The 25,176-nt window shown below is 34.3% G+C and overlaps 1 long non-coding RNA gene across 4 annotated transcripts in view; it reads left to right on the forward strand.

Annotated features, from left to right (window-relative positions):
* LOC123802411 (uncharacterized) overlaps positions 1-25,176 on the forward strand; it is a 435,123-nt gene that overhangs the window by 68,304 nt on the left and 341,643 nt on the right. For all 4 annotated transcript variants that reach the window (XR_015727895.1, XR_006782536.2, XR_015727893.1 and 1 more), the window contains one exon: positions 1,003-1,054. This is a non-coding gene — a long non-coding RNA (uncharacterized LOC123802411). The remainder of the gene's footprint in view (positions 1-1,002; positions 1,055-25,176) is intronic.

The raw sequence follows: 25,176 nt of genomic DNA on the forward strand, positions 1-25,176 counted from the left end.
ACGCCAGGTCCACTCATCTTTCCTCCTGTGGAGGAATCCAACTCAAGACAGATCAAAAAATTTGATAAAAGATTAGTTACAGAAGCAGAATTACTATTGGCTCCTTGACTCATCATCATAAGGCAAAATTCTTGGTGACCAGCTGCTGACTACTCATTCTTAATTTTCAGGGATTAAGACATTAAACACACACACACATGCACACAAATAATTACTGCATAAATAAATGCATAAATAAATAGGTAAATATATTATGTAAGAGGAAGCATTTAGAGATCAGATGTGCATATCTAATACATGAATGATATTTACTGAGCTGTCAAATTTGATCACGTTCATATAAGAGTAATTGGGTCATTCTTTGATTCTTCTTCATAGCTGTTTTAGAAAATGACCATGAATGTCAACTATAGCAATAATGATAGAAAAAGGCAAATTTTTACGCGTGGTGATTCCAGATAGTCTTGGAAATAATTCCAACTAGTGTTAGAATCTTATGTATTTATAGTTAGAGAATGAATGACTCTTCTAAAGTGATACTGTGTGGTAAAAAAAAAAAAAGATCACTGGATTAAAAATCTTTACCACTAACTTACTTTGTGACACAGGATTAATTCTTTACTCTTTTTCTGGATTTAAATTTTCTCAATAATTAAATAAGCAGATTATTAAAAAAATCCTTCCAATTCTAAAAATCCCATAGATCTACCTTTAAAAAATGATCTATCATTAGAAATGATAACATGTGAACAAGTTGGATTCCCTACTCTTCTCTTTAAGAAACTTATCACCTGATACTCTTCAAAAAGTATCTCTACCAGAAGACACTGAATCTCCGGTAACTAAAGAGTCTAGATTTCTACTATCATCTAGCTTCTGTAAGAGGCAATTAAAAGATTATTGAAATACTCTACACTGGGTTCACCTCTCTGTAATTGTCTCTATTGACAGAGACAAATAACTCTTGTTAAATACCACTTTTCCTTGTTCTATATTTTCCAGCATCTGTGGCAGTTGGGTATGACCATGTGATCGTGTTCTGGCAAAAAAGAAGGTAAGTGGAAGTGATGAGTTACTTTTGTACCTGTTAGAGACTGTGTTTCTCCTTGATCTTTCTTTTCCCTGCCAAGGAAACACAGGAAGCCACATGTTAGGATGGCAGATTTCAGATTACCATGGGAGCTGGCCTGGATCTTTGTGTCCTCAGGGGGAGAACAATCTCTGTTTACCCAAAATGAACTTTGGTTGAGTGACAAAAAACTAGGTGTGATAAACAACTGAGATTTAATAGTCTATTTTACCACAGTGTAGTTTAGCTTATCTCGACTCATATATCCTTTATATTATGGCTTTCCTGTCATATAACTTTGTAGAAAATTGACAAAAATTTATCAAGGACATAAAATGTATATAGCTAGACCTATATTGAAAATGTTCATGATTTTTTATAGTTGCTTAGTGTTATTCTATTAATCGTACATTTAGGGAAAACTGATAGAAGTTTTGGGACTTTTCCTTGACTCAAAACAGCTAGTCTCCTAATTGCTTACTAACTGCCCAGAGCACTCAGAAAGTTACCACTGATCTATGGAATCGGACTGTAGAAAATACAATGTTGTTTTAAGAAAAGAGCAACTGTAGTTAAGTATAAACTTTTCAGATATTTTTCTGGTTGAAATACTAAGGCAACAGTTTGTTATGAGTAACTTAGACATGTTGATTTATTGAGAGTATTTTCAATAGAAAGCATAAGTGAGTATTTAAATTCCAACTCAGTATTTTGTAATATTACATTAAAAATAGCCCTATGAGATCATTCCAACTGTGTTCTTGATATATCTTCATGGGGATATCTTGAAGTTGAAGTTTTTGGAAATCTCCCACTTCATCTTACCTCTTTCATTTCCTCCATGCCCAAACTTGTTCTCGTCCTTTATTAAGTAGTAAAAGTATTATTTACGGAATCTACCTAGCTAGAAACCTTTGAGTCTTCTTAAATTAATTTCTTTCCTTCGTTCCATAAATAAAATTGGTCCCAAAGTTCTGTTGATCCTACTCCATAATCTCTTGACTAATTACTTGAGTTAAAGTGGTTAATATTTCTTACTTGGTTTATAGAAACAGGTCATTTTGTTTCTCCTACTGGATCCATTCTGTGCATTTCTGCCAGAATGCTCACATCATCACATTTTTTTCTCTGCTTAAAACCCTCCCAGATATTGCCTTTTGGACAAGGACTCTATAGTCTTAGAATGATCAATGTCTTATGATCTATGTAGTTAGCCTTGATTCCTGCCACTTTTTCTTCTCATACTCAGGTGTCAGTCCCACCCTGCTTTGGCTGTGCTCATCTCCTGATAATGTATGCTTGTTCATGCCTTTATGCTTTGCCCATCTCCTCTGCATAGATACTGTTCACTCTTCTGTTTGGCAAAAGTTATCCCCTTCCTTCAGGTTCCTGCTCACTATAACTCTGCTGTGTTACCACAAATTCCTTTTGATGCCATAGGTTCCCTTCTTTTCTAAACTCCAGGGATATGTTTCCCATAAACCATAATATCACTTAAACTTTTTAAATTAACTTTTATAATCTATTTTGCTCTTTTTTATTGTGACTTCTGAAGAGGAGGTTATAAGTATCATTCATCCTTGCACCCTTTGGACCAATCAATAAGAAGCCTTCTAAAAGAAACAAAGTAAAATGTATTCTGTTACACACATTTTTAATAAAGAGTTGTTGCTGGTTGCTTCAGCAGGAGATAACAACTAGGAATCTCAGCAGAGGGAGGAGAGACTCACTTTTGGGGATAGGTACTTTCATGTGATTTTGACTAGAAATTGTGGTAAGAAGGAGTCTGAAAAATCTGTTGGGATTTAAGGATGCAATAGTTATGGGTTGGATATAAGTTCAAATAATTTCCAGTGATACAGAAGTCATGTGGAGTTTGGGACTTAGCTCATATATTTTATGCAGGGATACATTGTGCACTGCAAAAATGAGCTTCTTAATATTAGCTTCTTGAGCAAGTAGGGAAATCCTAAAGCCATAACATTTCTAACAACAATCAAAAGGGTATAGATGGAATGGAGAAATTCTGACTAAGAAAATACTAGAGGCACCAAACAGCCATGATTCCCCTTGTGAACTAATTTAGAATGGGGCATAAAATAGTGAAAACTCCAGAAACATATGACAGTGCTAAAGTTCACTGTGATAAGACTGATGTGGAGGGGACAATGAAATTCATATTTAAATTATGTCAGCTATAGTGGTAGTTCATCTGTGGAATATTTGGGTTTTAGATCTTCAGGGTAATTGAAGATCGCTATAATCAAAACTACCCTTGAAAATGCCTTATAAAGATGTTACTTTGGAGCTCAACATAAAATCTCTCAGTATTTCCAACCTTAGGATATATTGCTGTTTCTTTATGTGACCACGCAATAAAGAATTTGATCTTCACTAGGGATCATTTTGTATTAAAATATGTACACTAAACCATGAGAGCAACATTAGAATTAATATAGAACAAGAGAAGAGCTGAGTTATGTGAATTTTACATTCACAATGGTGTAAGTACTTACTGAGTAAAATTGTGGGCTGAATTTCCTTCACATTTAATTGTTTTTCTTTCAGCAAAATATACATCTTATGACATCCACTATGTATAAAATTCAGTGACTTTATTTTTCTGCCCATACTGTAATCTCTTTGCTGATGTGGCAAAAGCCCTGATGTCAAACCCTTGTAAGATGCGTTCTGCCCCTTAATAAGAATTTGTTGTTTCAAAAATTCTTGTTCATGAGGAACCAGGGCAGGAGACATGTCCTCTAATTCAAGCCAAGAGGTGATCTGAGAACACTAGTTCAAAAACATCATGTTGGAATAGAAAAAGGATACTGTAATTATTTAAACATTTTTAATGAGTACTTTTTTTGCTATCTGGAAATCACAATTTTTTTATATCAAATTAACCAATAGCATTCAATTTTTTAAAAGAAATAAACCTGCTACTTCAAAGAAAAGCACAGCTGACATTTGATAATAATCTTTATGTAATATGATCCATGCTTGAGGCCAATTTATTACCCACTTTTCTCCAATTTAATTTTAATTCACATTCAGGGGATTTTTACTTAATGCCATTTTTAGTAAATTATTTAATTCTTCTTATCTACACTGGACAATTATTTTTTTCTTTTAATAATACACTCATTAGGAGAGAAGTGGAAGAAAAACAGAGAGTCCTTATTGTTTTAATACTTTGTAATTTTAAAGCATGAAGATATTCCTAATTTATGGAATTAAATGTGAAAAGCTAGGTAATAACCTTGATAAGATATAATATGATTAATATATTTTTTTAAAGATTTTATTTATTTGACAGAGAGAGACACAGTGAGAGAGGGAACACAAGCAGGGGGAGTGGGAGAGGAAGAAGCAGCCTTCCCGCTAAGCAGGGAGCCCAATGTGGGGCTCTATCCCAGGACCCTGGGATCATGACCTGAGCCAAAGGCAGACACTTAATGACTGAGCCACCCAGGCATCCCTAATATGATTAATATTAATCAAACTTTTTTTTTTTTGAGGGGAAAGAGGAGGGGAGGGACAGAGGAAGAGGGAGAGAGAGAATCTTAAGCAGGCTTCATACCCAGTGCTGAGCCCAACCCGTGGTTTGATCTCACAACCCTGAACTCATGACCTGAGGCAAAATCAAGAGTTGGATGCTTAACTGACCGAGCCACCCAGATACCCTAATATTAATCTAACTTTTGTTTAAAATATTAATTTTTCGAATTTAGTGGGGTTTCTTTTGTTGATAATATGCCAATAATGTGACTGATGGATTTGCAAAAAAAATTCGTGTAAATGAATCAAATCATCCTTGAAAATTGATGGCACATATGAAATCATCAGAAGGAGATAGGTGATTATTCTAGCTCAATCCTAATGGCTATTTCAAAGAGCTAAAGTCTAAGCTTATTTCCATTCCTGCAATAGTATGAGATCATGTAAATTACAATGAGATAGAAGGAAATGACCATGATTTATTCTGGACAGTTGTTGACAGGGATCTCTCAGAAAATTTTGAGAAAATGATAATATTAGGAGCTCTGTGAAATCAACAGATTTTGAAGAAATTTAGGGTAGAAAATAGAACTTGCTTTACTTATTTATTTTTAAAGATTTTGTTTATTTGTCAGAGAGAGAGAGAGAGCATGAGAGAGCGCACAAGCAGGGGGAGTGGCAGGCAGAGGGGGAAGCAGGCTCCCCACTGAGCAAGGAGCCCAATGCAGGACTCAATCCTAGGACCCTGAGATCATGACCTGAGCTGAAGGCAGGCGCTCAACCAACAGAGCCACCCAGGCGTCCCTGGAACTTGTTTTAGATGTGTTATCTAATGCAGATATGATGCAGTTACTACTTAAAGAAAGTGTAATTGCATATATTTGCTCCTTGAAGTCTTAAATCTTAAGTAGATTTTAGAGATTGTTTTGGATTCTTGTGTTCATTGTTACCTATGCCAGCAAAGTCTATGTCAGGTAAAGGAGAAAGGACAAGGGAATGGGTGGGGATAGATAGAGGGAAGGAGAAGAGGGGAAGATCCACAGTATACTTGTTTGCCCCCATGTGATTTCAATGTGATGTCTTATATGTCTAATCAAATAATGGAATTTATTGATAATTTTACATAGATGGCACTAACCTGGCCCCCATAAAATTTATAAATGGCTTAAAACAACTCTTGTAAAGAAAGTAACACAAATAATACAAATACAAACAACCAAGAAAATGGTGGAGGGCAGTACTTTCATTTCCTGTACAAGTTTTTCCAGCTATGATATATGCTGAAACAATGATGGTGTTGGAAAGTGAGCAAACAAAAGCTGATATCTTTATCAAGACTTTTTGAAATGTGGATTCATACTGACTATTATAAACACTGAACCTCATGTCTTGTATATATATTATGTTGTACATAATGTGTAATGATACATATATCGTTTTCATCTATTACCATTAATTACCAAACATAGAAATAAACTAAATTTAGAACCTGACATCAAAAGTTATTTATCCACAAATATTAAATGATGTTTTTGAAAAACATGGAGCATATATAATTAAACAGCTCATAAGAAACTATACAGTTAGGGGGCGCCTGGGTGGCACAGAGGTTAAGCGTCTGCCTTCGGCTCAGGGCGTGATCCTGGTGTTATGGGATCGAGCCCCACATCAGGCTTTTCCGCTATGAGCCTGCTTCTTCCTCTCCCACTCCCCCTGCTTGTGTTCCCTCTCTCACTGGCTGTCTCTCTCTGTCTAATAAATAAATAAATAAATCTTTAAAAAAAAAAAAAGAAAGAAACTATACAGTTAGAGCTCATGCAATATTTATTTAAAAAAAGATTTTGTGCTGTTAATTAGCAAATAAAAATAAGATAATATATTAACAATGATAATATATTAATATTGTAATTATTATATTATGCAATAACTTATAATAATTATATGAATATATATCATATTAATATATACTATTATAAATGAATTCAGTAAACTCACAGGAAACAAAATCATATACAGAAATCTGTTGCATTTTTATACACTAATAATGAAGTAATAGAGAAATTAAGAAAGTAAACCCATGTACAGTTGTACCAAAATTAATAAAATACCTAAGAATAAACTAAACCAAGGATGTGAAAGACCTTTACTTCAAGAAATATAAAACATTGATAAAAGAAATTCAAGATGACACAAAAATGGAAAGATATCCCATGTTAATGGGTTGGAAGAACCAAGGTCATTAAAGTGTCCAAACACCCAAAGAAATCTACAAATTTAATACAATCCCTATTAAAACACCAACAACATTTTTCATAGAACTTGAACAAATAATACTAAAATTTCTATAGAACCGCAAAAGACCCCAAATAGCTAAAGCAGTCTTGAGAAAGAACAAACTGAATGTATTACAATTCCAGATTTCAAGATATACTACAAAGCTGTAGCAATCAAAACAGTATGGTATTGGCACCAAAATAGACACATAGATCAACAGAACAAAAAAGAAAATCCAGAAATAAATTCAAGCTTAAATGATCAATTAATCTACAACAAAGGAGGCAAAAATAAACAATGGGGAAAAGACAGTCTCTTCAACAAATGGTTTTGGGAAAACTGGATAGCTACATGCAAAAAAGTGAAACTTTCTTATGCTGTCACAAAAATACTCAAAATGGATTAAATACCCAAATGTGAAACCTGAAACCTTAAAATTCCTAAAAGAAAACAGGCAGTAATTTCTTTGACATTGGCCATAGACATTTTTCTGGATATGTCCCCTTAGGCAAGGGGAACAAAAGCAAAAATAAACTACATCAAAATAAAAAGCTTTACCACGGTGAAGGAGACTGTGAACAACATAAAAAGACAACCAACTGAATGGAAGAAAATATTTGCAAATGATGTCTCTGACAAAGGGTTAATATTCAAAGAATTTATACAACTCAACACCAAAAAACCAAAAATAATTCAATTAAAAAAAAGGCATAGGGCATAAATAGACATTTTTTCAAAGAAAATATACAAATGGCCAAAAGACACATGAAAAGATGCTCAACATCACTCACCATCAGGGAAATGTAAATTAAAGCCACCACAGGAATCACTTTATACCTGTCAGAATGGCTACAATCAAAAACGCAAGAAACAACAAGTGTTGACGAGGATATGGATAAAAAGAAATGCTTGTGCACTGTTGGTGGGAATGCAAATTGGTGCAGCTACTGTGGAAAACAGTGTGGAAGTTCTTCAGAAAATTTAAGAAAGAATTACCGTATGATCTAGTAATTGCACTACTGGTATTTACCTAAAGAATACGAAAAATTAATTCAAAAAGTTGTATGTACCCCATGTTTACTGCATCATTATTTACGATAGCCAAGATATGGAAGCAGTCCAAGTGTCCATCTATAGATAAATGGATGAAGGTATCGTATGTATATATACAATGGACTATTGCTCAGCTATAAAGAAAGAATGAAATCTTGCCATTTGCAACAACATGGATGGAGCTAGAGAGTATAATGCTAAGCAAAATAAGTCAGAGAAAGAAATACCATATGATTTCAGTCATGTGTAATTTAAGAAACAAAACAAATTACAAAAAAAAAAACAACAACAACAGAAACAGACTCTTAAATACAGAAAACAAGCTGGTGGTTGCCAGAGGGAATGTGGATAGAAGGATGGGTGAAATAGGTGAAGGAGATTAAAAGTACATTAATTGTGATGAGTACTGAGAAATGTATAGAATTGTTGAATCATTTATATTGTATATCTGTAACTTATATGACACTGTATATTATACTTCATAAAGATATATATACTAATATATACGTTAATAACAATATATTAAGAAATATTTTGTTGTCAGGTTATCTTACATTTTTGTGTATTTTTATAATATATGTAATATTTTCATGAAGTAATATGTAATTAATAGGTGAATAAAATAAATTATGTATGTTGGGCTAGTGTTCAAAGTCTTTTATTGCTAAGGATTCAAATATATTTGGATTTTTTTTTTTAGTTTTTATTTAAACTCCAGATAGTTAACATACAGTGTAATATTGGTTTCAGGTGTACAATACAGTGATTCAACACTTCTATACATCACCTGGTGGTCAGCACAAGTGCACTCCTTAATCCGCATCACCTATTTGACCCATCGCTCCACCCACCTCCCTTCTGGTAACCATCAGTTTGTTCTCTTCAGTTAAGAGTCTGTTTCTTGCTTTGCCTCTCTCTCTCTTTTCTCTTTGCTCATTTGTTTTATATATATACCACAATGTCTTTATCCATTCGTCAGTTGATGCAGACTTGTGCTGTTTCTATAATTTGGCTATTGTGGATAATACTGCTGTATGCATGTATCTCTTTCAGTTAGTGTTTTTGTATCCTTTGGGTAAATACCTAGTAGTCCAATTGGTGGATCATTGAGTAACTCTATTTTTAACTTTTTGAGGAACCTCCATACTGTAGTCCACAGTGGCTATGCCGGCTTGTATTCCCACCAACAGTGCAAGAAGATTCCTCTTTCTCCACATGCTCACCAACACTTGTTTCTCGTGTTGTTGATTTTAGCCATTTGGAAATGTGTGGGGTGATATCTTATTGTATTTTTGATTTGCATTTCCCTGATAATAAGTGATGGGCATCTTTTCATCTGTCTGTTGGCCATCTGGATGTCTTCTTTGGAAAAATGTCTTTTCATGTCTTCTGCCCATTTTTAAATTGGATTAGTCGTTCTTTTGGTGTTGAGTTTTATAAGTTCTTCTTATGTTTTGGATACTAACTCTTTTATCAGATGTCCATTTGCAAATATCTTTCCCATTCTGTAGGTTTTTTAGTTTTGTGGATTGTTTCCTACACTATGCAGAAGCTTTTTATTTTGACGTAATCCCAATAGTTTATTTTTGTTTTTGTTTCCCTTGCCTTAGGAGACCTATCTAATAAGAAGTTACTAAAGCTGATGTCAAAGAAATTACTGGCTGTGTTCTTTTCTAGAATTTTTATGGTTTTAGTTCTCACACTTAGGTCTTTAACCCATTTCGAATTTGTTTTTATGTATAGTATAAGAAAGTGGTCTGGTTTCATTCTTTTGCCTGTTGCTGCCCAGTTTTCCCAATACCATTTGTTGAAGAGACAGTCTTTTGTCCTTTGGATATTGTTTCCTACTTTGTAAAAAATTAATTGACCATATACTTGAGTTTCTTTCTATGTGTTCTGTTCTACTGATCTATGTGTCTATTTTTGTGCCAATGCCATAGTGTTTTGATTACTGTAGCTTTGTAACATAACTTGAAGTCTGGAATTGTGATGCCTCCAGCTTTGCTTTTCTTTTTCAAGATTGCTTTGACTTTGGAGTCTTTTGTGGTTCCATACAAATTTTAGGATTGTTTGTTCTAACTCTGCAAAAAATGTTGGTGGTATTTTGATAGGGATTACATTAAATGTGTGATTGCTGGGTAATATTGACATTTTAACAATATTCTTCCCATCCATGAGGATGGAATATCTTTCCATTTCTTTCTGTTGTCTTCAATTTCTTTCATCAGTGTTTTAAAATCTTTAGAGTACAGGTCTTTCACCACTTTGAATAGGTTTATTCCTAAGTATCTTATGGTTTTTGGTGCAATAATATATGGGATTGGTTCCTTAATTTCTCTTTCTGATGCTTCATTCTTGATGTATAGAGTGCAGCAGATTTCTGTATGTTGATTTTGTATCCTGGACTTCATTGAATTCATTTTCCAGTTCTAGTAGTTTTTTTGGTGGAATCTTTTGAGTTTTCTATTTATAGTATAATATCATCTGCACATAGTGAAAGTTTTACTTCTTCCTTGGCAATTTGGATGCGTTTTATTCCTTTTTGTTATCTGATTGCTGTAGCTAGGACTTCTACTACTATGTGGAATAAAAGTGGTGACAGTGGACATCCCTGTTTTGTTCCTGACTATAGAGGAAACACTTTCAGTTTTTCCCCATTTAGGATGATACTAGCTGGGTTTTTTATACATGGTCTTTGTTATGTTGAGATATGTTCCCTCTAAACCTGCTTTGTTGAGGGTTTTTATCATGAATGATTGTTGTACTTGGTCAGTGCTTTTTCTGCATATATTGAAATGATCATAGGTTCTTACCCTTCTATTAATGTGTTGTATCACATTGATTGATTTGTGAATATTGAACCACCCTTGAAATCCAGGAATAAATCCCATCCTATCATGGTGAATGATTTTTTTAAATGTATTGTTGAATTTGGTTTGCTAATATTTTGTTGAGAATTTTTTTCATCTAGGATCATGAGAGCTATTACTCTACAGTTCTCTTTTATTGTGGTGTCTGACTGGATTTTGTATTAGGGTAATGCTGGCCTTATGGAACAAATTTGGAAGTTTTCCTTTGTCCATTTTTTAAATATTTTGACAAGAATAGAAATTAACTCTTTAAATGCTTGGTAGACTTTACCTGTGAAGCAATTTGATCTGACTTTTGTTTGTTGGGAGTTTTTAAATTATTGATTAACTTCTTTGCTGGTTAATAGTTTGTTCAAGTTTTCTGTTTCTTCCTGTTTCAGTTTTGATAATTTATATGCTCCAAGGAATTTATCTATTTTTTCTAGGTTGTCCAATTTGTTGGCATATAGTTTTTCATAATATTCTTTTATAATTGTATTTCTCTGGTGTTTATTGTTATTTCTCCTTTCTCATATGTGGTTTTATTTATTTGGATCCTTCCTCCTTACTTTTTGGTAAGTCTGGACAGGGGTTTACCAATTTTATTATTATTATTATTTTCAAAGAACCAGCTCCTGGTTTCATTGATCTGTTCTGTTGTTGTTGTTGTTTAATTCTATATCATGTCTTTCTGCTGTAATCTTTATTATTTCCTTCCCCTTGCTTGTTTTAGGTTTCATTTGTTGTTTTTTTTTCTCTAGCTCATTTAGGTATAAGGTTAGGTTGTTTATTTGAGATTTTTCTTACTTCTTGAGGTAGGCCTGTATTGCTGTATACTTCCCTCTTAGGACTGCTATTGCTGCATCCCCGAGGTTTTGGACCATTGTGTTTTCATTTTCATTTGTTTCCATGTGTTTTTTTTTTTTAATTTCTTCTTTGATTTCCTGGTTGACCCATTCATTGTTTAATAGCATGTTATTTAACCTTCATGTATTTGTGTTCTTTCCAGATTTTTTCTGTGGTTGACCTCTAGTTTCATAGTGTTGTGGTCAGAAAAGGTGCATGGTATGACTTCAATCTTCTTGTATATCTTGAGGCCTGTTTTGTGGCCTAATATGTTATTTCTTCTGGAGAATGTTCCATGTGCACTTGAAAAGAATATGTATTCTGCTGTTTTAAGATGCAGTGTTCTGAATATTTCTGTTAACTCCATCTGGTCCAGTGTGTCACTCAAAGGCACTGTTTCCTTGTTGATTTTCTGTTTAGATGATCTGTCCATTGGTGTAAGTGGGGTGTTAATATCCCCTATTGTTATTATGTTATTATTGATTAGATCCGTTAAGTTTGTTATTAATTGTTTTATGTATTTGAGTGGTCCCGTGTTGGATACATAGATATTTACGCTTGTTACATCTTCTTGTTGGATTTTCCCTTTTATTATTGTATAGTGCCCTTCTTTGTCTCTTGTTAGTCTGTTTTAAAGTCTAGTTTTGTCTGATATAAGTATTACTACTCTGGCTTTCTTTTGATGACCATTTGCATGATAAATACTTCTCCATCCCCTCACTTTCAATCTGCATGTGTCTAGATCTGAAATGAGTCTCTTGCAGGCAGCATATAGATGGGTCTTGTTTTTTTAATCCATTCTGACATCCTATGTCTTTTGATTGAAGTGGTTAGTCCATTTATTTTCCAAGTAATTATTGATAGGTATGTATTGATTGCCATTTTATTACATGCTTCATGGTTGTTTCTGGATATTTTCTCTGATTTTTTCTCTCTTTCATGTTTTACTGATTTTCTTTAGTGATATATTTAGATTTCTTTCTCTTTATTCTTTGCATGTTTATTAGTGGTTTTGTATGTATGGTTAGGTTTATATATAAACTCATGCATATAGCAGTCTATATTACATTTGATGGTTGTTTAAATTTGAGCCCATTCTTTACTCCTCTCCTCCCCATCTTTTAGGTATATATTATTATATTTTATATCCTTTTTTGGTGAGTTCCTTGACTAATGTTTTACAGAAATATTCATTTTTACTGCTTTTGTGTTTCCTGCCTTTATACTGTCAGTTTGGGTCTCTCCTTTCCACTCAGAGTCTCCTTTAATATTTCTTGCTGGACTGGTTTGTGTTCATGAACTCCTCTAGTTTTTGATTGTCTAGGAAACTCTATCTCTCCTTCTATTCTGAATGATAGCCTTGCAGGATAAAGTATTCTTGGCTGCAGATTTTTCCCATTCAGCATATTGAATATATCATTCCACTCCCTTCCAGCTTGCCAAGTTTCTGTGGAGAGATCTGAAGCTAGCCTTATGGGTCTTCCCTTATAAGTTAGGGACTTCTTTTGTCTTGCTGCTTTCAGGATTTTTTCTTTATCAGTATATTTTGCAAATTTAACTACAGTATGTCTTGGTGTGGGCCTGCTTTTGTTAAATTTATTGGGAGTTCTCTGTGCCTGCTGGATCTGAATATCTGTTTCCTTCCCCAGATTAGGAGTTTTCAGCTATAATTTCCTCCAATAAATTTTCTGCCCCCTTTTCTCTTTATTCTTCTTCTGGGACTCACATAATATAAATGTGATTATGTTTGATGGAATCACTGAGTTCCCTAAGTCATTCTCATGTTGAATAATTCTTCTTTCTTTCTTTTGTTCAGCTTCATTCTTTCTATTACTTTGTCTTCTAGATCATTAATTAATTCCTCTGCTTCCTCCAGCCTACTGTTCATAGCATGAAGCATGTTTCTAATCTTGTTTATTGCACTATTCATCTCTGATCAATTCTTTTTCACTACTTTTATCTCTGTGGTAAAGGGTCTCACTGATGTCTTTCATTCTGTTCTCAAGTCCAGTGAGTATCCTTATGAATGTTGCTTTAAATTCTCCATCAGGCATGTTACTTATAGCTGTTTTGTTTAGGTCTCTGACTGTGACCTTATCTTTTTCTTTCATTTGAGATAAATTCCTCTGTTCTCTCATTTTGTCTAAGTCTCTAGCTGCTACTTTGTGTTAGAAAAGTCAGTTGTGTCTTTCATTCCTGAAAGTAATGACCTTATGAAGAAGAGGTCATGGAGTGCCCAGGGGCTGACACTTCAGGGGATGCCTCCAGTATGTGCTACATGTGTTCTGCTGTCTCCTGGCTGCACCTACCCTTCAGGCCAGTCATTGGCAGAGGCTCTCCTTGCCTGCTATGGACAGTGTTTTGTTCCTGGTGTGTGGTGTGGTGAGTTTTAACTAGGTGTGTTTTGGTCTGGTTGTGAAATGAGACCTGCCACCACCTCCACTGGAACTGAGGCACTGCAAAACTTTCTGTTCAGGAGACATAGTATGGGGAGGGATCTGTGCTGGTCTTCTGGGGTAGGGGTCTGCCACAATGCAACTGATTCAAGCATGACTGGGAAGGTCTCAGTACCACAAGAGCATGATGGGGTGGAGCTTAGTGTAAGCAAGTTAGGCAGCCAGTGTCCATGTTGTGCTGCTTCCTGCAGCTGACTCTGTTTTTATGCTGAGGGATTGTCAAGGGACATGGTGTCAGCCAGTTCCTTTGTTCCTGGAAAGGTGTCTCCCTGAAGGCTGCCTCTCAGGTATGTGCTCCAAGAAGAGCAAATAATCTTCCCAGTGCCCCAGGATCTTTTCAGATCAATATTTCCACACTGTGTGCCCCTGAGTTGTTTGCCTGCCTTCTCTCCAAGAAGAGCTCAGTGCCTTCTAGGCTCCATCCCAGCCAAGGCTGCTGACTTTTAAAACTCCAGGTTTTAAGCCCCACTGCTCATAAGAACTCACGAAATTCAGCCCCTCTCATTTTTCAAGCCAATGGCTATGGGGAACCATTCTCCTTGTGCATTCCCTTGTGTGCTCCTCTCTCTCTCTCACCCTTCTCCATGACAATGGCTTCCTCCCCTCTGCAGCAGCCAGGATCCCATTTTCCCTCAAACCAGGTTCTGTATTGTCTACCTTTAGTCATGAAGTTCTGTCAGACTTCAGGTCAATTTCTGGGGTATTTAGGATGATTGATAGTTACCTAGTTGTATTTGTGGGATGAGATGAGCCTAGGGTCCTCCTACTCTACCTCCATCTTTCTATCTCTTCCCTGGAATCTTTTATTAAAATATAAATAACAGAATTTATGGGTCCATTTAGAAGGACCTAAAATGCTGGAGAAAATATGTAACAATGCCTAGATAAATGGCAAAGCCAGAGTTCAAATTTAGGTCTCTGAGTTCTGAGGCTAGACCATGAGTCATTTAAAATCAATGTCATCTAAAGTCCAAACTGTTAGGTTGCTTTCAGGACCATGCATATGTTCTTACCAGCCTCTACAGCCCTTCTTGTGAGGCCAGAAACTGTATTCAGCTGTCCAGCCACATAGAACTTCAGAGTATCATATTTTCATTTGTGGACTTCAACATGCCATTACTTGTGCCTGAAACTCTTGTCATACCTCATCTTCCATCCCCTTGTCTTCTGGGCAATTCTTTATACATTGTTCAGGACTCAACTTCAATGTGATTTTTTTTTTTTTTTTTTTTTGTATTTCAACCCAAGTTTCACTTTATCAAAGCAAACTTAAACTTGTGTCTCTCTAACACCCTTACAAAAACATACCCCCTAGTTGAGATTGAGTACAACTTCTGTAATCCCTGGGCCTGGTTATTTTTCATATTGTATAGAAAGTACAGAACTATATGGAGGCCATCCAATTTTCTTTTTAGCTATACTCCCAGTGCTCTGGAATTGTATGTCTTTTTCATTATGTCATTTGTGTGATATAGTATAGTGTCTGTATATAGTATATTTTTAATGAATTCATATGGAATGGGGGAAGCAGGAGAAAATATGAGACTATTCTGGTGGATTTCCACATGCCCACTAGATCTCTGTCACCATCCACTACTTCAGCTTACCTGAGGGTGTGTTAATTTATGTGGAAATAGACCATCACTGATGACCACTGAAAGCAAAGGCAGTGACTGACTCTAAATAATCAAAAAGTATACTGTTACTGGTATAAGATCTTACACATAAATGAGATTTCTTCCCGGCCCAAATTAGATAGGAAACAGTGCTAGGAAATAGCAGAACTTGGAAGGAAACAGAATCTAGTTAGAGGAAATGTAATGTTTAGGCAATTTCTCTGTTGCCTTCTCTAAGCCAGGAAAAGTGGGATGAGAAACAGGGGCTGTGGAGTCTGAAAATCATGTCTTCTGTTTTCCTTATACACTTCTGATGTCAGGGCATCAGAAGTAGTTCAGTTGTATTTTTGTGTTTGCTATGAATTTGGAAGAAGTGTTAATGTCCCCTCAAATCCAGGGCGGATAGAGGTGACTTGGAGATAAGAGCTACTTAGTAGGGCAAGGAGGCATGCAACAGGTAGATGATAAGAACAATCATTTATATGGAATTCCTGTATCAGCTGGCTTTGGGACTGTTCCACCTACTGATTAGGAGCTTGACAGGGAAGAGGTAAAGAAAACACCTCCAAGTGGAAGAAGTATGAATCTTGAAAGAGAGTGACTAATTAAAGAACTTTTACCTTGAATCCAGAAACAACTGAATTGAACTGAGTACTTGTTATACACCATATTACATGTTTTTTTAATAATAATTTTTTATTATATTATGTTAGTCACCATACAGTACATCCCTAGTTTTTGTTGTAAAGTTCCATGATTCATTACTTGCGTATAACACCCAGTGCAATACGTGCCCTCCTTACTGCCCATCACCAGCCTATCCCATTCCCCCATCCCCCTCCCCTCTGAAGCCCTCAGTTTGTTTCCCAGAGTCCATAGTCTCTCATGGTTCATTCCCCCTTCTGTTTATCCCCCCTTCCTTCTTCCCTTTCTTTTTCTACCTATCTTCCTACTTCTAATGTTCCATAAATGAGTGAAACCGTATTACATGTTTAAAACCAAGGTGAAATGGAGGCCTGTGAATATACACTGCATACGACTTTTGTAAATTTACTTGTCAATTTTAATATGAATCTTTTGTCAGTGAGACAACCCAGCTAGCTCTGATATGGAGCCATTATCGCCACATCATTTAAAACAACAACGATAACAACAACAAGTCATTATTAAAAAACTTGATTTTCAAGTCCTTGGATTTGTAAACAGCTGATACCTTAGAATTTCCCAGTGCTCATAAACACATAAATTACTCCAGCTTTTTAAGATACTGCCATATAGTGATAATATACTTTCTGGGAAAATTTTTGTGACTTCAAATAATGTTGCATTTAATGTTTTTGGTGATGGAGTGGGGGATTGCTTCTCAATCTACATATAATTCTACTCATACCAAAAAATATTTGAAACAGGAAAATTCTTTTTAACCTAAAAGTAGGTTACCCACAGGTTAAAATAGTATAAAAATTGAAATGGTTGGTCTATTTCCATCTTCAACCAAATGTTTCTTTAGACGCAACATGGAAATAATTAAAATGTACCTTAAAAGTATGCAATGAGCTTCATAAAGGTTTTACTTCATTTTGATTTTCAAACTTAGAGGTCTAATATTGATCCTTTTGAAGCCTGTAAGTGAAGATTAAAGCATTCTAACATGCTATCTACAGGTGTGCCATAGTGAGTTATGATCTTTGCATAATCCATAGAATGAAAAAGCTACAGTAAGTAACAAACTGTTAATCAGTGCAGTGGCACAGAAGATCAATCTTTGATTCTTATATTCACAAACCCTGTTTATTTGGTCACATTAGAGAACAGGCCGGGTGTTGGAATGGATTCTTAGAAATGATGGATGCAATTGTCAAAACTGCCAAGGTCAATGTATAATGTTCATAAAAGAGCCAACCCAATTCAAGTACCTTCCATTTATCATTCATGCAATTTGACCCCCAGTTCTCTTTATAATAACATACAAAGGAGGAACAACTGCTGTGTTCATTCCAATGGAATCTTGTGCACTTTTCACTATCATTCAGATCACAGCCTTTCTCAGACTGGGATCATTTGTACATAACTTTCCTTTCTCTGAGGATGTTGGAAATATTCGTTGAAATATGGATTTAATAAAGAAAAAGCTGATTAATGAATCTGTATGTGATTTCTGTGTTGCTAGTAGAATGTTTTGAAATTCAGAATCTTTCTGATTTATCATCTACTTACTCTTAGAATACATTCTCAACTTTGATATTGACAGTATTTTGTTGAACATATTCCAATTCCAGTATTTTACAGATGGGGTTTTCTTATGAAATTTGCAAGTGTTAAGGTGTTGGGTGTATATAAATTGAGAAGAATACTCTAGCATATATTACAGATATTGTCAATTGAGAAAAAAATGTAAGGGATTTTCACTTATTTTGCTTGAACAACCAGTCTATTATAATGAATGAGTTCATGAACATTCTGTCATAGATGCTTTCATTTAAAATTATACTTATTATTAATTTTATGATTTTATCAAACTAGCTGTTTGAAATTCCTGACTCTTCCTTGGTCTTTAGATTTGTGTATTTGTAACACTTTCATAAAAGTGGCTTCGTACTTGTTTTTAGCACTAGAATATAAGCTCCAGGAGGGTAAGGTTTATTCTCCACTACATCTGAGATTCCTGAAAGAATGAGTACATTGTAGAGGCTCAGTAATTGTTTATTGGGGAAAAACAAAAGAAGAAAGAAAAAGAGAAAAAAAAAGGAACAAAGAAAAGTAAAATGTATTTATTTTAAAATATTTAAAGTAAAAAGTATATTTATTTAAAAATATTTGTGTATTAAAGTGATTCGGGGGATTATCAAAGTTACAAATAATTTATTATGAGATTTTTACCAGTGAGACTACATTACTTAGTATTTCTAAAAATAAAGCTTTATTGCCTAAATTAGAATAGATACTTATCACTAAAAAGAAAAAATAAAATATCAAGGAAAATGCAGCTAACGTGTAAAAAAGAAGCAATAACAACTAAAACGATATAACATTGAAAAATATCTTAATGGTTCTCTTTTTTCACTGAGGATAAATATATTCTTAAAGTATACTTTGAAAAAATGCTAATAAGAAAAAGAGCTCTCCAAACCCAAATACTAAATAAAATTATTATTAAGTGATCTAGAAACATGGAAACATTACAAACATTCAACAGATAGTCTAAATGTTAAGATGGGCCTGACACTGAGATACTCAGAAAAACATGGCCCTTGTCCTTACTGAGCATATGCAGTTCTAGCATGCAAAAAGATAAATGAGAAATAACAATTGTGTGACAACTGCTCTCATAGGCCAATATAGGCAACATATAATTGAAGACAAGGGCAACAAGTTCATAAATTTAGCATTAATATACAATTGAAATGGGGGGGGGAAGGATTCATGGTTTTAATGGATTTTTCTTTCTTCCCTCCTCCAGAAAAGAACAAATGCCCTGCTTTATTGACTGAGATGATCATAAGATGTAACAGCTCTCATTTGTTTTGCTGACTCTTAGTTTCCTCATTTATGAAATAGAGTTTAAAATCTTTTTGAAGGCCAAATGAGAATATTTGATATCTCAGTGTGTACTGTTGAGTGCTACACAAATGTTAGTCATCACTCTTAAAATTATCTCTAGCATGTGCATATCACATGGTTAATGAAGTCTCACAATAGAAACCTAAAAAATATCTGTTCAGCTCAATTTTTATTTCACAACTGGTTTTAGTCATTATTATTGATACAATGTTTTTGAGTGACATTTACACAATAAAAAAGACTGGAAAGTAGACAATTATGAGACTGTAATCCCAATAATTTCCTTGAAGTAATTATTAAAAAGGCTAAATTATATTAATCCCAAAAGATATTCTTAGAACTTTTAAAATGCTGCATTTCTATTTGAAATGGGTATGTAATTACTGCTTGAGTTACAATTAACTTTTGTTGTAAAGCCTGAAGATAACAGTGATGTTTCCATATGAAAAAATAACAAAAATAGGATTTTTAGTGCGATTTACACTTATCAGAAATAATCATAAATTTTTAAAGTATATTTTATGTGAAATTATTTTTTATCACTTAATGTTAGGGATGAGGTATTTACTTATCTATATAGTTACTTATTCTCATGTTCCTTTTGCTCCTCTAGGATACATCACTGACTTACATTCATAGCACAGTTATCTTTCAGTTTTATTTTGTCTGTTCCAAAAGAATCAGAAAATAGAGTCATATTTGTGCTTGTATTTTTCACCAACCTTATCTCATATAATGATGCATATATTACTGTAGAAGTCAGACATATAAATCCAAAGAGAGATGGAGAATAGGAAGAAGAAAGCAAGCTTTAAAGTCTATCTGTTCCCTGACACTGCATTAAGAACTCATCACTCATGTGAAATCAAAGAGAGATCACACTCAATTCCATGTCAGACCCCTACTGCAATATGAGACTTTAAGAAAAGAAAGTTAAGATAACCACTTCAAGCAAATAAAAATGTTTCAATATAATTAACTTCACGATGACTTTGACTACTAAGAAATATAAACAAAATTCAAGTTTCATATATATATAAAAATATTTGTGTTTATATTAATAACAACATCTGAACAACAAAGAAACAAAAAGCACCATAAAATTAAATACAAGAATTTCTCAGTCTCAAGAAATAATACCATGGAGACTATTAATTTTATGAAAACCATAAATAATTCTTTATGTAACTCTTCAGTAATTTTAATATTTTACATTTGCCATGATTCACAAACCAAAGGTCATCCTTAAATATTGATTTTGCCCGTAGTGTCATTCTACTTGAAATCTCTTTAGATTAAATTTTTTTTAGGTTACATATTTTTAATAAAACTTTAGAAATATATTTCATGGACTAATTTGTTCTCTGTGTGAAATTATACTTCTGTATCCATAATGGTATCTACTTTAGAGTTCTCCTCACAACATAGAGCTGCTACAACACAAGTGTTACCCTTTTTCTTACCACAAACAGTATGATGTAGTTTTGCTACATCCGTAGATTACGTGCCTTCAAACAGCAAAGTTCAAATAGATGGGGAAAGAGTATGTTTGACAAAATTTTAGGGAAAAGAATGGTAAAGTAGAAGAACGATTTCTTACTTTTCTAACATTAGGCCAATAGATTTGGATGCATTTAAATATATATACATTGTTGCAGACTGTAAATTTGCAAATGTGTATATATTTATATGGTGTTACCCAAATTGTATATATTGTATCATCTTTTTATTCACAATTTTACATTTATGAAATCTGATGAGGGACTGCCTTATCTGTGCTCAACTTGATATAAAGCCAACAAAATCTCTGTCAATTTTCCTTTTAATTACTCCAATAATATTAACCGCTGATGGCTTTATTCTCTACATCTCCATTGGCAACCTGAAAGGCAATTCTCACTCTAACTCAGCTCCCGGGGTGCCATCCACAAGAGATTGTCACCTTGCTGTGGATTGTGACCTCTGACCCCACCACTTTCTTCCTGTAACAGTACTACCTTTGCACATTTAATGAACTTTGTACACAGTTAAAAAGATGTCAGCACAGAGAAATGTTGGGTCCTGCTGTGAAAAATTCCATTGTTTCTATACATCTAATTGACCTTTCACGTTATAGAAGATAAGAAAAAAAAAATCAATAAGGTTATTTAGTAGCCACTCCAGTGCAATCTTTATTATTAATATGCTAAACATATTGCTTTCAAGCCATTGACACCTAAACACTGCAAGAAGTATCAAAATTACTTCTCATTAATAACCATTATATTAATCACTGTTGCCCAGAACTAGAATCTGACTGCGAAATCCCCTGGTGGAAATTGCTATAATCGTTCAAACTACAGGAATGAATATTTTTCAGCATAATTACTGCTGTCGTCTTATTGAAAAATATCCCATTAGATGGCAGCTTTTAGTTACGTAAATCGTGTTGATTAATTTTTAATTTCCATCATTTATATGACATTGCACAAGTAAAGATCTTTGATAATTTAAATGGTTAGCTGAGCAATTATTAAAATAACTTACAGCAATTCAAACATTCATTTACTTACTACAAGTGCCATACATCATTAACTCCTGATTAAAATAAAGTTTGGGAAATTGCAAGTGCTGAATTGATCACTAAGATATGTATTTCAGGGTGTTTTATAAAAATATTCATGCCATGTAGCATGCCTCAGCTGTAATGATAAAGCTCTAGCATAAATGTTTTAAAGCAAGGGAATCTGAATTACACTGGCAATATGGCATCCCAGCCGTGTGCTCAAATACATATTTATGCCTCTAGGCAGACAATTTAAATGGTCTTTAACATTACAATTTTTAGTCACCCCAGTACCTCTTTTATTTAAAACAAACAAAAAGTTTCAGTACTTATGAGTCTTAGTTGTATATTTTATTTTTATTGACTTGTTTGAATCTTAATATTAACTGTGAATTCTTAGATAACTTCTTTAGGTGTAATTGGGAAAGTAACTGTACTTAGCTTGTAAAGCTGTGCTATGGGTAACATGACTCAAGAAATGTAGTGTGTATTGATAGTATATGGGATATAGTAAGTAATAAATAATGATCATAATATTTCATGGTGTAATCCTTCAAATATATGGCCAGTATACAAAGATAAATGTTTTTATGTACAGAAATAAATGTCCTTTTGATCCTTAATATCTCCCTAAATTAGTGTACATAAATTAAAAACAAAGACAAAAACATCCATGTTCTTAGATTTCAGCTGAGTTGCCTGCCAATTCTTATGGTTTAAGTAAACAGAATAAAGATTGTAAAGTAGGTGAGTAGATAGAAGAAACCCCATGTCGTCACAGTTAGTAAGTGATTACACCCAAGTCCCATTGGAACTAAAAGAAAGCCGAAGGAAAAATTAAGTCTAATATATTGCAAAATTACAAAATCTAAAATTTGTACTTTGAGGTGTTTTCTGGAACATAGTTGACCAGTTTAGGGGAAATTGGCAGGGAGCACAATTTTTACCACATTTTATTTTCCAAAAATCAGGATAAATTTGTTAAAAAAATTAAATTTTATATATAAATATTTATATACAAATATTCAAAAAGCTTCTGTAACATAAACTCTGACAAAGGTCAAGAAGTTGTTTTCATAGTTTTTCATCTCAAAATATTCATAGTTCAGTTGGAAAATACAATTTAGACTAATATTTGCAGTGTACAATGACAATGCTAAAATATATCCAAGGCTCATAAGTGGATAGGAAAGAAATTCTTAACTGGATTTAGAGGGGTTTTAGAAACCTTCTTAAGGTAGGGATGGTTGACTGGGTCTTGGAGGTTAAGAATTTGCTAGAACATTGTTTAGGAGAAAAGTGTTCCAGGAAAAAGAAACATGGTGTATAAATGAGTACTAAGAGTGCATATGATCCTATGTGCCTAGTCCCTGGAAGATTCTAGTGTTCAATAAGAATTTGTTGAATGAATCAGTGAATGAACGTATCAAAGAATGAAAGAAGGTGATAGAAAGGTCCTGGAAGAGATTTTTTTAAAAGTATTCTAAAAAGAGAAGGTAGACCTTTGTCTTTATAATTTTGCCTCTTCCTCTACATTTTTGTGCCCCCCCCCAATTTCTCAAGCCCTGTTTTAATCTTTTGATTCTTTCACAAATGTTCTACACAAGTGCTTCCTGAGTTCATTCTTCTTTTAATCCCCTGATGTTAAATTCATTTTTGATATTTCTTTGTGTGTGGTCCTGGACCTATGTGCCCAGATGTATCCTTCAACTCTCGCCGCCCTGCTCTGTATTTCAGAGCTGTGAGATGTAGTTCCTAGGCTCCCATATAAATGGCTTCCTGGTGGAGTTCAGCCAAGGGGTGACATTGGGGCAGATTAGAGGGCAGGAAGATGAGAGAAGCGAGCGTGACTCCACTCTGTCTTTTGCAGGGGTTATGCCTCCACGTGGTTCCATATCCTGCCAGATAAGTTCACCATACTTCTATCTTCCATGTGTTGACCCTAACCCAGGCTCCAATAATACTATTTCCTCCAGTTGTCTCCTTTGAAGGATTCTGAGATTATTTTTAGAGATTTAAATATAAAATACTTTTTATTGAGTTCAATTACTATGTATAAGATGAAACTGAAGATAAGAAATATTAAATTACTTCCCCAAAGTTTTATATATTAATAGATATTAAAACAGAGTAAAAAGAGCTCTTTGACTTCTCAAGCAGTATTCTTTCCACAGTGCTACAGTGTCACTTCATTGAATATATTTGACAAAGAAATTACACATTACAACTAATGTGAGAAGATTAAAAAATAAAGTTGGGAAAGAAGGAACAAAAGAAACATTGTGTCAGAAAGAAACTTTTGACTTCACATAACTAGAAAACTAACCATAGATTAAACAAACAGAGATTTCCTTTTCTTAAATATGAACCAATTAGAGGTAGGCAGTTACTGCCTTTGGCTCGTTGGTCCACTATATGGTGGTAACATCTCAGGGATTCTATTGCCGTTTTCTCCATGGAACATGAGGTCCCAGGTATTATGTCCATACTTAATGAAGAAAGAAAATAAGGGCTTGCCAAGGTACATATATCCCTTTTTAGCTTGAAAGCAAGTTTTTCTAATGTTCTAAGGGGACTTCATTTAGATCTTATTAGCTAGACATGTGACACAGGACCACAGTTACAGTGAAGGCTGAGGAAATCAATTATTTAGATTTTTTTAGTTGTCTTAATAAAGGCTGGAACTGAAAAGAAAGCTGAGAGTGAGTTACGAGTTAGCCAAGCAACAGAGAAAAGAAAAAGGGAGCCATTTTAACCACAGATAAATGAGCAAACACCAGCTTTGAGAGAAGTAAATTGTGTAGTTGAGAAAACTTTGTATTAAGAAATAACTTGGCCTGGGGTGCCTGGGTGGCTCAGTTGTTAAGCATCTGCCTTAGGCTCAGGGTGTGATCCTGGTGTTATGGGATGGAGCCCCACATCAGGCTCCTCCACTGGGAGCCTGCTTCTTCCTCTCCCATTCCCCCTGTTTGTGTTCCCTCTCCCTCTGGCTATCTCTGTCTCTGTCAAATAAATAAATAAAATCTTTAAAAAAAAAATAATAACTTGGCTAATGTCCTGGTATGGAACAAATGAAGTTGAAAGTGTTGGACAAAACACAGGTTAGCAGAGATATTTTCATTTGTGGAGACTGAGGCTCAGAGAAGGTGGAAGAATCATCCCAAGTTAATATACCTGGTAACTGACAGTGCCAACTTTCAGGACTAATTTTGTTTTAACTCTAGTGCATTCAAACTTTCTACTATCCTATGTAGTCATGATATGGTTTGTTAGCTGCTACCAAAGAATTCCATAAGTTTATTATGTATACAACCAATTCATACACTTTTTATTATCCTCCTCACACCTACAGGCTCCCAATGACTTTTGTACTTCGAAGCTGAACTTCACCTTAAAAAATAAAGCT

This window comes from Ursus americanus, chromosome 20, assembly GCF_024610735.1.
Source record: "Ursus americanus isolate L20-20 chromosome 20, mUrsAme1.1.p, whole genome shotgun sequence".
Taxonomy (NCBI): domain Eukaryota; kingdom Metazoa; phylum Chordata; class Mammalia; order Carnivora; family Ursidae; genus Ursus; species Ursus americanus.